This window comes from Carcharodon carcharias, chromosome 22 (genome assembly GCF_017639515.1).
Source record: "Carcharodon carcharias isolate sCarCar2 chromosome 22, sCarCar2.pri, whole genome shotgun sequence".
NCBI lineage: Eukaryota > Metazoa > Chordata > Chondrichthyes > Lamniformes > Lamnidae > Carcharodon > Carcharodon carcharias.
Genome location: NC_054488.1, coordinates 16,301,884 through 16,312,484, shown reverse-complemented (window position 1 = coordinate 16,312,484; position 10,601 = coordinate 16,301,884).

Sequence of the window (10,601 nt, the reverse complement as noted above, 5' to 3'; positions counted from 1 at the left end):
TCCTGCAGGTCGCCGCCAGACTAGTCATGTGTGACTAAGAGCAACGCATGGTGTGGGGGAGAACTCATCTCCTTATGAACCACTCAGGCTGATCTAAGCATGGGCACTATCTGTTTGCCCACTTAGCGTAGGAAAAGTGCCCAACATGATTCAATGCAGTAATGACAGCAAGACTTGTGGGTGGTGGTGGTGGGTGGTTGGGGTGGTGGGGGGGTGGGGGGGGTGGTGGCTGGCCCCAAAGGCTAAGGCTACCTGCTGGGTTAAATACCCAATGCCAACATGGTGCTCACCCTTCCAGAGCACAACAAATTGTTGAAGCGCTTACGGCACTGGATCCAGGTGCATGCACCCACCACGTCGCAGGAGCTCACCAGCTCTGCCACCTCCTCCCAGGCACATTTGGTCATGTGGGGGGGGCCTCCTCCTCCCATCCTGGGGGACCAACACCTCCCACCATGCTGCCACCTCCTTGAGGGCAGCAAGGCAATCATCAGAAAAACGAAGGGCACATTGCGCCCCCCCCACCGCTGGCCTACCCTGCAGCCTGGCCTGCTCCTGGGGGCTGACCCTGCCTTGCTCCTGGGGGCAGACCCTGCAGCCTGGCCTGCGCCTGGCCTGCTCCTGGGGACAGACCCTGCAGCCTGGCCTGCGCCTGGCCTGCTCCTGGAGACAGACCCTGCAGCCTGGCCTGCTCCTGGGGACAGACCCTGCAGCCTGGCCTGCTCCTGGGGACAGACCCTGCAGCCTGGCCCTGCTCCTGGGGGCAGACATTGCAGCCTGGCCTACTCCTGGGGCAGACCCTGCAGCCTGGCCTGCTCCTGGGGCAGACCCTGCAGCCTGGCCTGCTCCTGGGGGCAGACCCTGCAGCCTGGCCCTGCTCCTGGGGGCAGACCCTGCAGCCTGGCCCTGCTCCTGGGGGCAGACATTGCAGCCTGGCCTACTCCTGGGGCAGACCCTGCAGCCTGGCCTACTCCTGGGGCAGACCCTGCAGCCTGGCCTACTCCTGGGGCAGACCCTGCAGGCTGGCCCTGCTCCTGGGGGCTGACCCTGCAGCCTGGCCTGCTCCTGGGGGCTGACCCTGCAGCCTGGCCTGCTCCTGGGGGCTGACCCTGCAGCCTGGCCTGCTCCTGGGGGCTGACCCTGCAGCCTGGCCTGCTCCTGGGGGCTGACCCTGCAGCCTGGCCTGCTCCTGGGGACAGACCCTGCAGCCTGGCCTGCTCCTGGGGGCTGACCCTGCAGCCTGGCCTGCTCCTGGGGGCTGACCCTGCAGCCTGGCCTGCTCCTCTGCCCTCCTGCTCAGCCGACTCCCTGTGGTGTGACCTTGAGCTGACCATTGTGAACAGCCTACAGGAGGCTGCCAGTCCTTCCTTTAAAAAGACTCCTGGGCCACCACTGGACCCGGTGGTCTGTGCCCGCCCGCCACAGCCCCCACACTCCCGCAATTCATGGTAGTCGCCAATTACGCTGGACGGGCCTTAATTGGCCCACCTGTGTAAAATGGCGACACAGACCTGATCGCAGGCACCGATCAGCCCTGCGCCCGCCCGCCCGACAGGCAGAAAATTCTGCCTTTGACAAAGTGGAAAAGATTTATCAGATATTTCTTGTTTAATATTGACTAATTATTAGGATTTTGACCAGGCAATGTTTTGCGATTTAGTGTTAATGTATTCTACAATACGTCCTCACAACAGTTGGAAAAGTTGTGGCCGTGTGCTTCCCTTCAGAGCTCTGAAGAAGAATCATACGGACTCAACACCTTAACTCTGCTTCTCGCTCCTCAGATGATGCCAGATCTGCTGAGATTTTCCAGCATTTTCTGTTCAGATTTCCAGTATTTCGCTTTTATTTGGCGGAATACGATGTCACAACAGCAGCAACGCTTCGAAAGTTATTTGTTGGCTGCAGGGAGCTTTGGGGCATCCTGAAGTCATGAAAGGTGCCGTGCAAATGCAAGCTCTTTCTTTTGGTAATGCTCGATATGTGTGCATGCTAACCCTGAACACAGGTCGAAAACTTGTTCCCCAAGGACAAGAGAAAAACCCTGAGGAGGAGAGAAAAGTTCACAGAAGCATGCCAGGGATGTAGTCCTGGAACTAGATCAAAAGGCTGCATTCAAACATTTCCAAACATAAGGTTATCCAAATTCATTTATGGTAATTCACTGATTATGAATTTACATATGTCATTGCTAATACATTTGGTTGTAAATGGAACGGAAATGGTTGTCCTCGATGGACTGCAGAACTTTGGCAGAGCCGAGTTGTATAAAGAGCCGGAGCAACGCATCCTCGTTATGCTTTTCCAGCTCCAATTAAATTAGAGAACTGCTGGGCTAATTCTTACCCATCAGTAGCACTGACATTTACTTGATTGTTTAAAAAAAAGGAGACAATGGTGAATGTGAAAAGGGAAGGAGTGTTTCATTTTAATTCCTGTGCTCGTGAAGTTGAGAAAGGTCAGCACTGGAGATCAGAACTCCCTTCAGTTTAACTCCACCCAGCTAATTATTGTGCTGGAGAGAGAGGGAGGCATGTATTTCGTAAAATAACCGCCAAACATAACATCCAATATCCAAGTAGCAGATGAACAAAAGTGGATGTGATTTTTCCCTTGGTAGTCCCTTCAGTAACATATGCTACACATAAAAACTGAAAATGCCATAAATACTCAGCAGGTCCAATGGCATCTGTGCTGGGAGTGTTACAATCTCCACAGAGACCAATGACCTTTAAAGAGGAATTTGAACAGTCGGCTGTTAGCTATAAGCATGATGTCTAGATTTCACATTTTTAAAAACTTTTACTGTATCAACTATATGCAGAGCGGTGAAATCTAGATTTAGTGACGTGCAACAGGATCCCTGCAGAATTGAACATGTGCCGTGGATGCACGGCAAGTTTAAAATTCCGGTAGCTGTTTTTCTGTTGCCTGGAATTGCTATGATATTTCTTCTAACAGTGCCAGGCATCTAACTGAGATGTGCATAAGCATGAAGACTAGGGTAGATAGTCCAAAGTTGCCTGGAAAATTTCACTGATATGCCTGGAGGATTTCATTGTTGGTGTAAGACCAAGGTAACAGGTTCTGAAAGTGAAAGGGATCAGACAGCAGCTGCATCACAAAACTTCCGAAGGTTTGTTCAAATTGTTTTAATGTTTACCTAGATTTTCAAATCATCTGAAACTCACCAGGATATTTAAAAAAAATAGACACTTGAATTTTTTGAACTTTTACATGCAATTTGGCTGTTAAAAGGCTTGCGATATAGATAAGGTTGCCAGCTGTAGCTGTATCCCTGGAGGTTTCATCACGTGGCTTGCCCCCATCAACCAGCCATTAGTTGGCCAACACAATCAGTTTGTGATGCATTGTCTCCCTATGCCAACTGGAAAGCAAGAAAACTCATTACCCAATTGGATGATGCTTGACTGTCAGCCAAACAGCCTTTTTTTTATATCTGGTAGAGAGAAATGTACAAAGTAAATGACAAAAAAAAACTTTTTTAAATATCCCTGTAATTTTTCACTGGGGTTGCACAGAATTGTGCCCTAGAGATTGATTTTCAATTCTTGGGGACTCCAGGCCAATCCTGAAGGGTTGACAACCTTAGACATAGGTATGCAGCATGGTATATTTCACTTTTACAAATCTCTTTAGTGCAATGTGGACTTTTAGAACTTTTCTTTAAAGTATTTTATGATATATGTGATATAGGTCTGAAGCATGATAGAATTAACTTTTACGAGTCTCTTTATGTAATTTATTTGTTTTTAGGATGTTTTATAAAAGTGCAATGTATTATATATGACACCTGTAAGCTGATTTAAAAATAATGTAAGCTATCAATTTATCAGGCATTGTAGTGCCTCCTGCAGATTCAAATGGTGAGGTGCAGCATTAACTTTGGTGCTTCAGGAATCTTGCTTTTTGTTGCACAATTTTGTTAGTTAGAGAGAGAACACGACATAGGCACATGGGACACAAAAGATGAGTCAGGCACTATACCCGCTTGCTGACCAGACAGGTAAACTACCCAGCCCTGAGATTAGAGAGAAGATGACATACGATATGATGTCGAAGGAGTCGTGAGTCAGGCACCTATGTTTCAGTAAGGAAGCGCTCATGATTTATTCATCCTGGCACACTCAAGGTTGTACCAGACCATGAATATATTACCTCGAAGTTCAAGATGGCTACTGGGTGACAAAGGTTACCTGCTGGGAACCTGGCCTATGACACAGTATCGCAGGACCAGCAATTCAATGAAGTAAAGATATAACAGCATACATGTCTCAATATTTCAAGTGGTGGAGAGTAAAATAGAGTTGCTGAAGTCACCTTTCCAATTCCTGGACAGGTTAGTGGATACTTTACAGTATGCTCCTATGAAAGTGTCAAAGATTGTGGTAGCATGTTGTGCATTACACAACGTTGTCCTTCAGGGAGGACTGGACTTTCACTCCGAGAATGTGACAGGGATAGATATGGAAGAGATGGAGGAGAGCCACATGGATCCTAATGCAGATATGCCTCCTGGAGCACATCAGGAGGCCTCAGCTGCAGACACCAAGGTGACTAGTGATCAGCTGGTAGCTACTGCTTTTCAACATTGACAATTGCGAATTGTCTCTCCTCCCCATCAGAAATAAGACAACAGAACTGTTGTTTGTAAGTGAAACAAGTGACTTTATTTCAGACTCAAAAAACTTGAAAATCTTTCAAAGTGGCTACTGCTGAAGAAGATTAGTGTCATCTGTTTGAGTAAAAGGTTATACAAAAAAATTGTGTTGCTTCTCTATATTTTAAAACACTTAACATTTTGTAATACTTCCGATTTAGAGTCAGGGGAATAATATTTTCCAGAACACTTTACAAAGATACTGCTGATGTCTGACAGTAAGTTCAGAAACATTGATTGCTTAAATACAATTATAAATAGAACTATTAATAAATAACATATTCAACAAATAAACAAGTCTGAAATTGAACAGTTAAGTAAAGACATAAGTATATTTTTAAAATACAGACAGCAAAACAACAAATACTAAGCAAGTATTGCTGACAAAAGAGACATTTTGTGGGAGCTTTTCATTTTGCAATCATCAGGACAATTTGCAAGATTACAATGTAAGGGAAAACAGCATATTTATACTGGTTGAGAAGAGAGTGCTGGTTGGCTGGCAAGTGAACTATAATTGGTAGAGGCATTGCCATGGAGGATGTACCAGTTGGTGGTATTGAGTTAATTGCCAAGCATTGTTTGAAATTTAAACCAGACAGCTTGACTCTGATTGGTCAAGGCATTACTCTGAGGAATGAACCAGTGAATGGCTGTCACTTATTTTGTTTAGCTGAAACAAGTGCAATGTGCATGCATTTTCTTTCTGTCTGCAAAATAAGGGCCCTGTGTATTAATATATGTAGCTTCCAGTACACACACATGCACCACATTGCAAGCCTGACTGGCAACCTTAAATTGGTTGTTAACTTGTTAACGTAATTCTTAGCACACTGAGGATAATTTAGCAAATGTCCAATAACAGGATCACATCTAATGTTGCACACTGTGGATGGAATCATTCCAGATTTGCACAAAGTCCGGTAGCAGGGAGGGAAAAAACAACGTTTTACCCGTTGGCCACAAAAGCGGCTTCTCTCACTGTGTCATTCCAAACCCACCACATTAATTATGCATTCCCAGGAAACCATTTTGATGGCAGGCATGGTCTCATTTGCCCACCAATGCCATCACCTCACTGCTTCATCGTGCCAGGAATATAACTCAGATTTGTTGGAAGCCCTTAACAGAATGGCTTGCGGAGTGCATCTGCCTGCTGTCTGGTGAAGTGGTGCCCACATGTGCGCCAATGGAGGTCTCCAGGAGAAGGATGGCGGATGCTATGGAGACATTGGACCAACAGAACGCGGAGATGTGTGCAGACCTGCACTCCATCATGGGAGCCATGGGTGAGTTCTGCAGTGGCAATGCGAGAGGGAAATGTCGATGTCCCTCCAGGTGTCCTTTCCCCACAATGAGTCAGGCAGGGGCCTCCGGGCACCCATAGGGAGGACAAGCAGCAGCTGGACACTCCCGATTCATCCACTCAGCAATCTCAGAGGCTATCCTCTCCCTCCAAGTCGCTTTTGCTTGTGAGCTCCTCAACCTTTCCTCTATCACTGCAGAGGGAGCAGCTGACCAACGAGTGATTCTGGAGGGAGAAGTGCATGTGCGTATGCGTGTGTGTGTGTGTGTGTGTGTGTGTGCGTGCGTATGTTTGTGAGTGTGTGTTTGTGCATGTGTATGCATGTGCGTATGTGTGTGTGTGTGTGTGTGTAGCAGAACCTTTCAGAGCCTCGTGCAAGCACTCTCCCATGCACAGGGATTCTTCCCGACTCACACTCACCTGTCCTGAGCATTTTCAATGCTGCCTGCTGGGGTTCACTTTCAGTTGTCCATCTGAGCTGACCCGCATCTCCGCCCACCCACTGATCACACTCCCATTCAGCACCTGATCTCACCCAACATGACTGTCTTTTTACTTTAGATTTAGACAGCATGGTGATAATACAGTATTTCATTTGTTCCAGTCCTTTCCCCTCCTCCAGCACCCATTTCCATTCCTCCAACACAGTCGACTCCCCTGGCATCACCTTCCACCTCGCCTCTGTGACCTACCAGCCACAACCCTTTTCTTTCGGGGGAGTCCAGGTGAATGTGCACATTCCCTTCCTTCCCAAAAATCCCACCCCTATCTGCGTTAACCTCTCCAACCTCCTCCTTCCCACCCCCTGGTCTGCCGCTGAGTTCCCACCAACCTCCCTCATCATCCCTTCCACCGATACCGTTGAACCCTCATCCTCCCACTCTACAGCCTCACTCTGCCCTCGGTCGTTCTTACTATTCCACCTTACCACGCCCACCCTCAGTTTGCTCCCCAGGAGGCAGCCATGGACTCATCAGAGTCCTACTGTGCATGTTTGCCTGGACATCCCCCACTGCGGACCCCTTCCCCACTTGGAACCCTTTCCCCACTTGGAACCTTCTCCCCCCCATATTGCTTTGCCCCCTAGGTACTCCATCTCCACTGGAATTCCCTACCTCCTGGAACTCCTTGAACCCTCCCACAAGCACAGATTTCCCCCCTTAGTCCTTTCTCTTGCTGACTTCTTCAGACATCCTTACTCCTTCCTCCACCTTTACTCCCTCCCCTCTCTGCATTCCTTCTGCCCCCTGGACTCCCTCCCCTCTGCACTCCTTCCCCCCCTTGGATTCCTTCTCTCCCCATTCCTGCTCCCCCTTGACTCCCTGCCCTCTCTGCACCCCTTCCACCCTCCAAATCCCTTCCCTTATATCTTCCACTCTCCCTTACACCTACCTCCCAGTTGCCGTCTTCTCCCCCTTTACCCCCTCCTCCCCTGTACTCCCTCCCCTTCCCAACCTCCCCCCGACACTTTCATTCCCTCCGCCCAACTTCACCCCTGACACTTCCCCCCAGCCTCAACCTCACCCCTCCCAGAGACCTCTTCCTCTCCCAGTTGAACCTTGAACTTCCTTTCCCAGTCCCGGGTGCATCTTCCTCTCCCAAACACAGCTGGACTTTCCTCTCCACTTCCTCGACCATCATCCCTTGTGAGCAAACCCTCAATGGTGACTTCCCATGTTTCTGTGAGCTGCTTCACAGTGGAGCCATATCCATGAGAATCCACCCAGCATGTCAAGGGTGTTCCTCCAGGGTCCCATTGCTGTCGGGCTCCAGCGTCTTCCGCACCTCGGATGTGAGCAAGGTCCTGGTGCTAAGTCCCAACTTCTGCACGTCACACTTGCCAAGACATTTTCTGCACTGGCGTGTTTTCCCAGTGATTCAGCAGGGGGTGGGGGGGGGGGTGGGGGGTGGGTGGGTGCGTGGGTGGGGGGTGGTGGGAAACGTGATCTGCCATCGACGGGCTGAACAGATGATTGCAAACTGGTTTCATGACGTTGTGAAACCGGTTTCTGGCCTTTGTGCTATATTGTCCACTCATTCTCGAAGCCAGTGGGCATGGAAAATTCCTCCCTGTGTTTTGAGTTTTCCAAGTTTGGGCTGGTTGGGTCTGTAACTTGTCTCTTGTGAGCAGCGGAAGGGACATGCTGTTTGAAACGATCTGCCAGTCTTTGAGAATCACGGTCTACATACCTAGCATCACACTGGCACTGAAAATCATATAGCACATTACTCATTTGTGTGATAGGCAGAACATCTTTTTGGCTTGACAGAAGCATCCTGTTAGTGGTAAATAACACTCATGTTACTGCTGCATAGTAGCATCGTGAAACAGCTAGCTTCACCTGTTGCTCAAATCTTTGAGATACCCTGCCCTTCCAGGTAATCTGAGGTAGACTGGGCAGCTTTCAGGGCTGAAAGTGACAGCCTTAGGCCCATTCATGAGTTTGTGCGACACACAGCATGAAATGACCTGATTAGGGTCACCATTATCCTGCCACCTATTTCAGCATCAATAGTTCGGACCCTATTTACGAGGTTGCTGATAAGGCAAATCTTCTGTTTTGAATAGAAGCAATGTGCAGGGTTACGGGGATAAGGCAGAGCAATGGCACTAGGTCCAAATGCTCATTTGGAGAGCCGGTGCAGACACAATGGGCCAAATGGCCTCCTCCTGTGCTGTTAAAATTCTGTGATCCTGTTTTATAGCAAGTGGAACTGTAAGAATCCCTATGCATATTTTGACCAGTGAAGGTAGGCTTGTCGTGGAGAACCCCTGGCAGATTTTTCAACTAGTACATCAAGGAAAGGGAGTTCATTTGACTGCTCCATTTCAAAGGTGAATTTGAGCCAGGGATGGACCCCATGAAGCCATGTAAGGAAATTCGTACGCAACTGCACATTTAAATATGACAAACATATCACCCACCTATCAGAAATATGCAATTGGTAGGAATCATTTGGGGTCATTCCATCGAGGACAGGTTTCTTATGGAACCCAACAAAGATGTTAGCCAGAGCTGGGCCTAGGCAGGATTCCATGGCAATACCATCTATTTGGCATACATGATGTCATTAAAACTGAACTGAACTGCACGGGTTGCCGAGTTCATAAGTTCAATGAATACTGATTGACATAATGGTAGTGGGTCTAGATCATTATATATACTGCTGCAGCGCTGTACTCAATACTAAGTGAAAAGGCAAGTGAGCAAATCTAGTGAAAAATATAACAATAAATGAGGAACATAGGCCACTGGTAAAACAGAAAATTCACCCTCATGATAAAAGTGGAGGGGGTACTGAGGTAGAAGAGGCAGTGTTGGAGGGAGGAATCCTAATTCCTTCTGCGTCTCCCCCATACCTGTGATGTGACCTCTCTTGTGCCAGAGGTACCCCCAGTAGCAGATGTTACTACACTGAGCTGCTGCTGGCTAGAAGGAGCAGACACCACTGATTGAGCCTGGATCTCCCTGATTTCAGTCAGGATTTCATTGGTTCCTTGCAGATGTTGTCTCTAAATTGCACACACTTTGCATCAGATCAATCAGAGTGGACTGCAGGGGTTCAAGAAGGCAGTTCACCACCACCTTCTCAAGGGCAATTAGGGCTGGGCAATAAATGCTGGCCTAGCCAGTGGTGCCCACATCCCATGAACGAATAAAAAAAATACAAAGTCAGTTGCAGCAAGTCAGCACTAGCTAGAAGCTTCTCGCAATCCACAAACCAGTCACATATAACTGCTCACAGACCGCCAGGGTATCTGCACCATCGATACTATCAGCATGAGCCTGATGTTGCTCGTGTGCTGATGGAGACTGCAAAGCTTTTGCTTCCAAAGTCGCAGGTTCATCACCTCCTGACGTTTCTGAATGACTTCCTTCCACAGCAGCCGTAACATCACATGCCTCCTCTTCCTCGTCAACTGAAAGGCTTAACGTAAGGACTGAAGTCCTAGCACCACCACAGCTCTCCTGAAACTCGGTGATTTACCCTGCTTCTCCGTTGTTTGACACTCCTTACTAACTCAATCCCAGGCCATTTGGTGAAGCATGAAACTTGATATCAACACTTTTCTTGATAATAGATTTATTTACAGAATGCAGCACTATATATGCCTACCAACCCCTGTCTCAGCAGTCTCTCCTTATATATGTTCTAGGTACTTAATTTAACAATGTCCTTCATCTGTCTATCTTAACAATATAATTCACATATCAACAACACTCCTCTTCCTCCTGTGGTGCAGCTACCATATTGCCTTCCTCTGAAACATTGGCTCTGTCCCTTCCACAACACCCCTTCCCAGTTTCATGGACATCAATGGGTCTGCCAGAGAAACATATTCACAATTATTTTTGTCACATAAATTAACTCTGCTGCTGACAACATAGTTTATGCATTCAGCTGATGACATCACTTTTGCTTATCCCCACATCTGACCCACCACTGGTTATTGTGGGGTCAGAAATACCAGAAATCTGCCTAGCCAATGCCTTTTGTTCCACTAGCTCCTTCATTAACCCTGCAATCACAGCTGGTCAAGAGCACACCCGGGTGTTATGGGCCAGTTTTACTGAAAGGGACAAATGAAAACTTAAAAGAGAATCATACTGT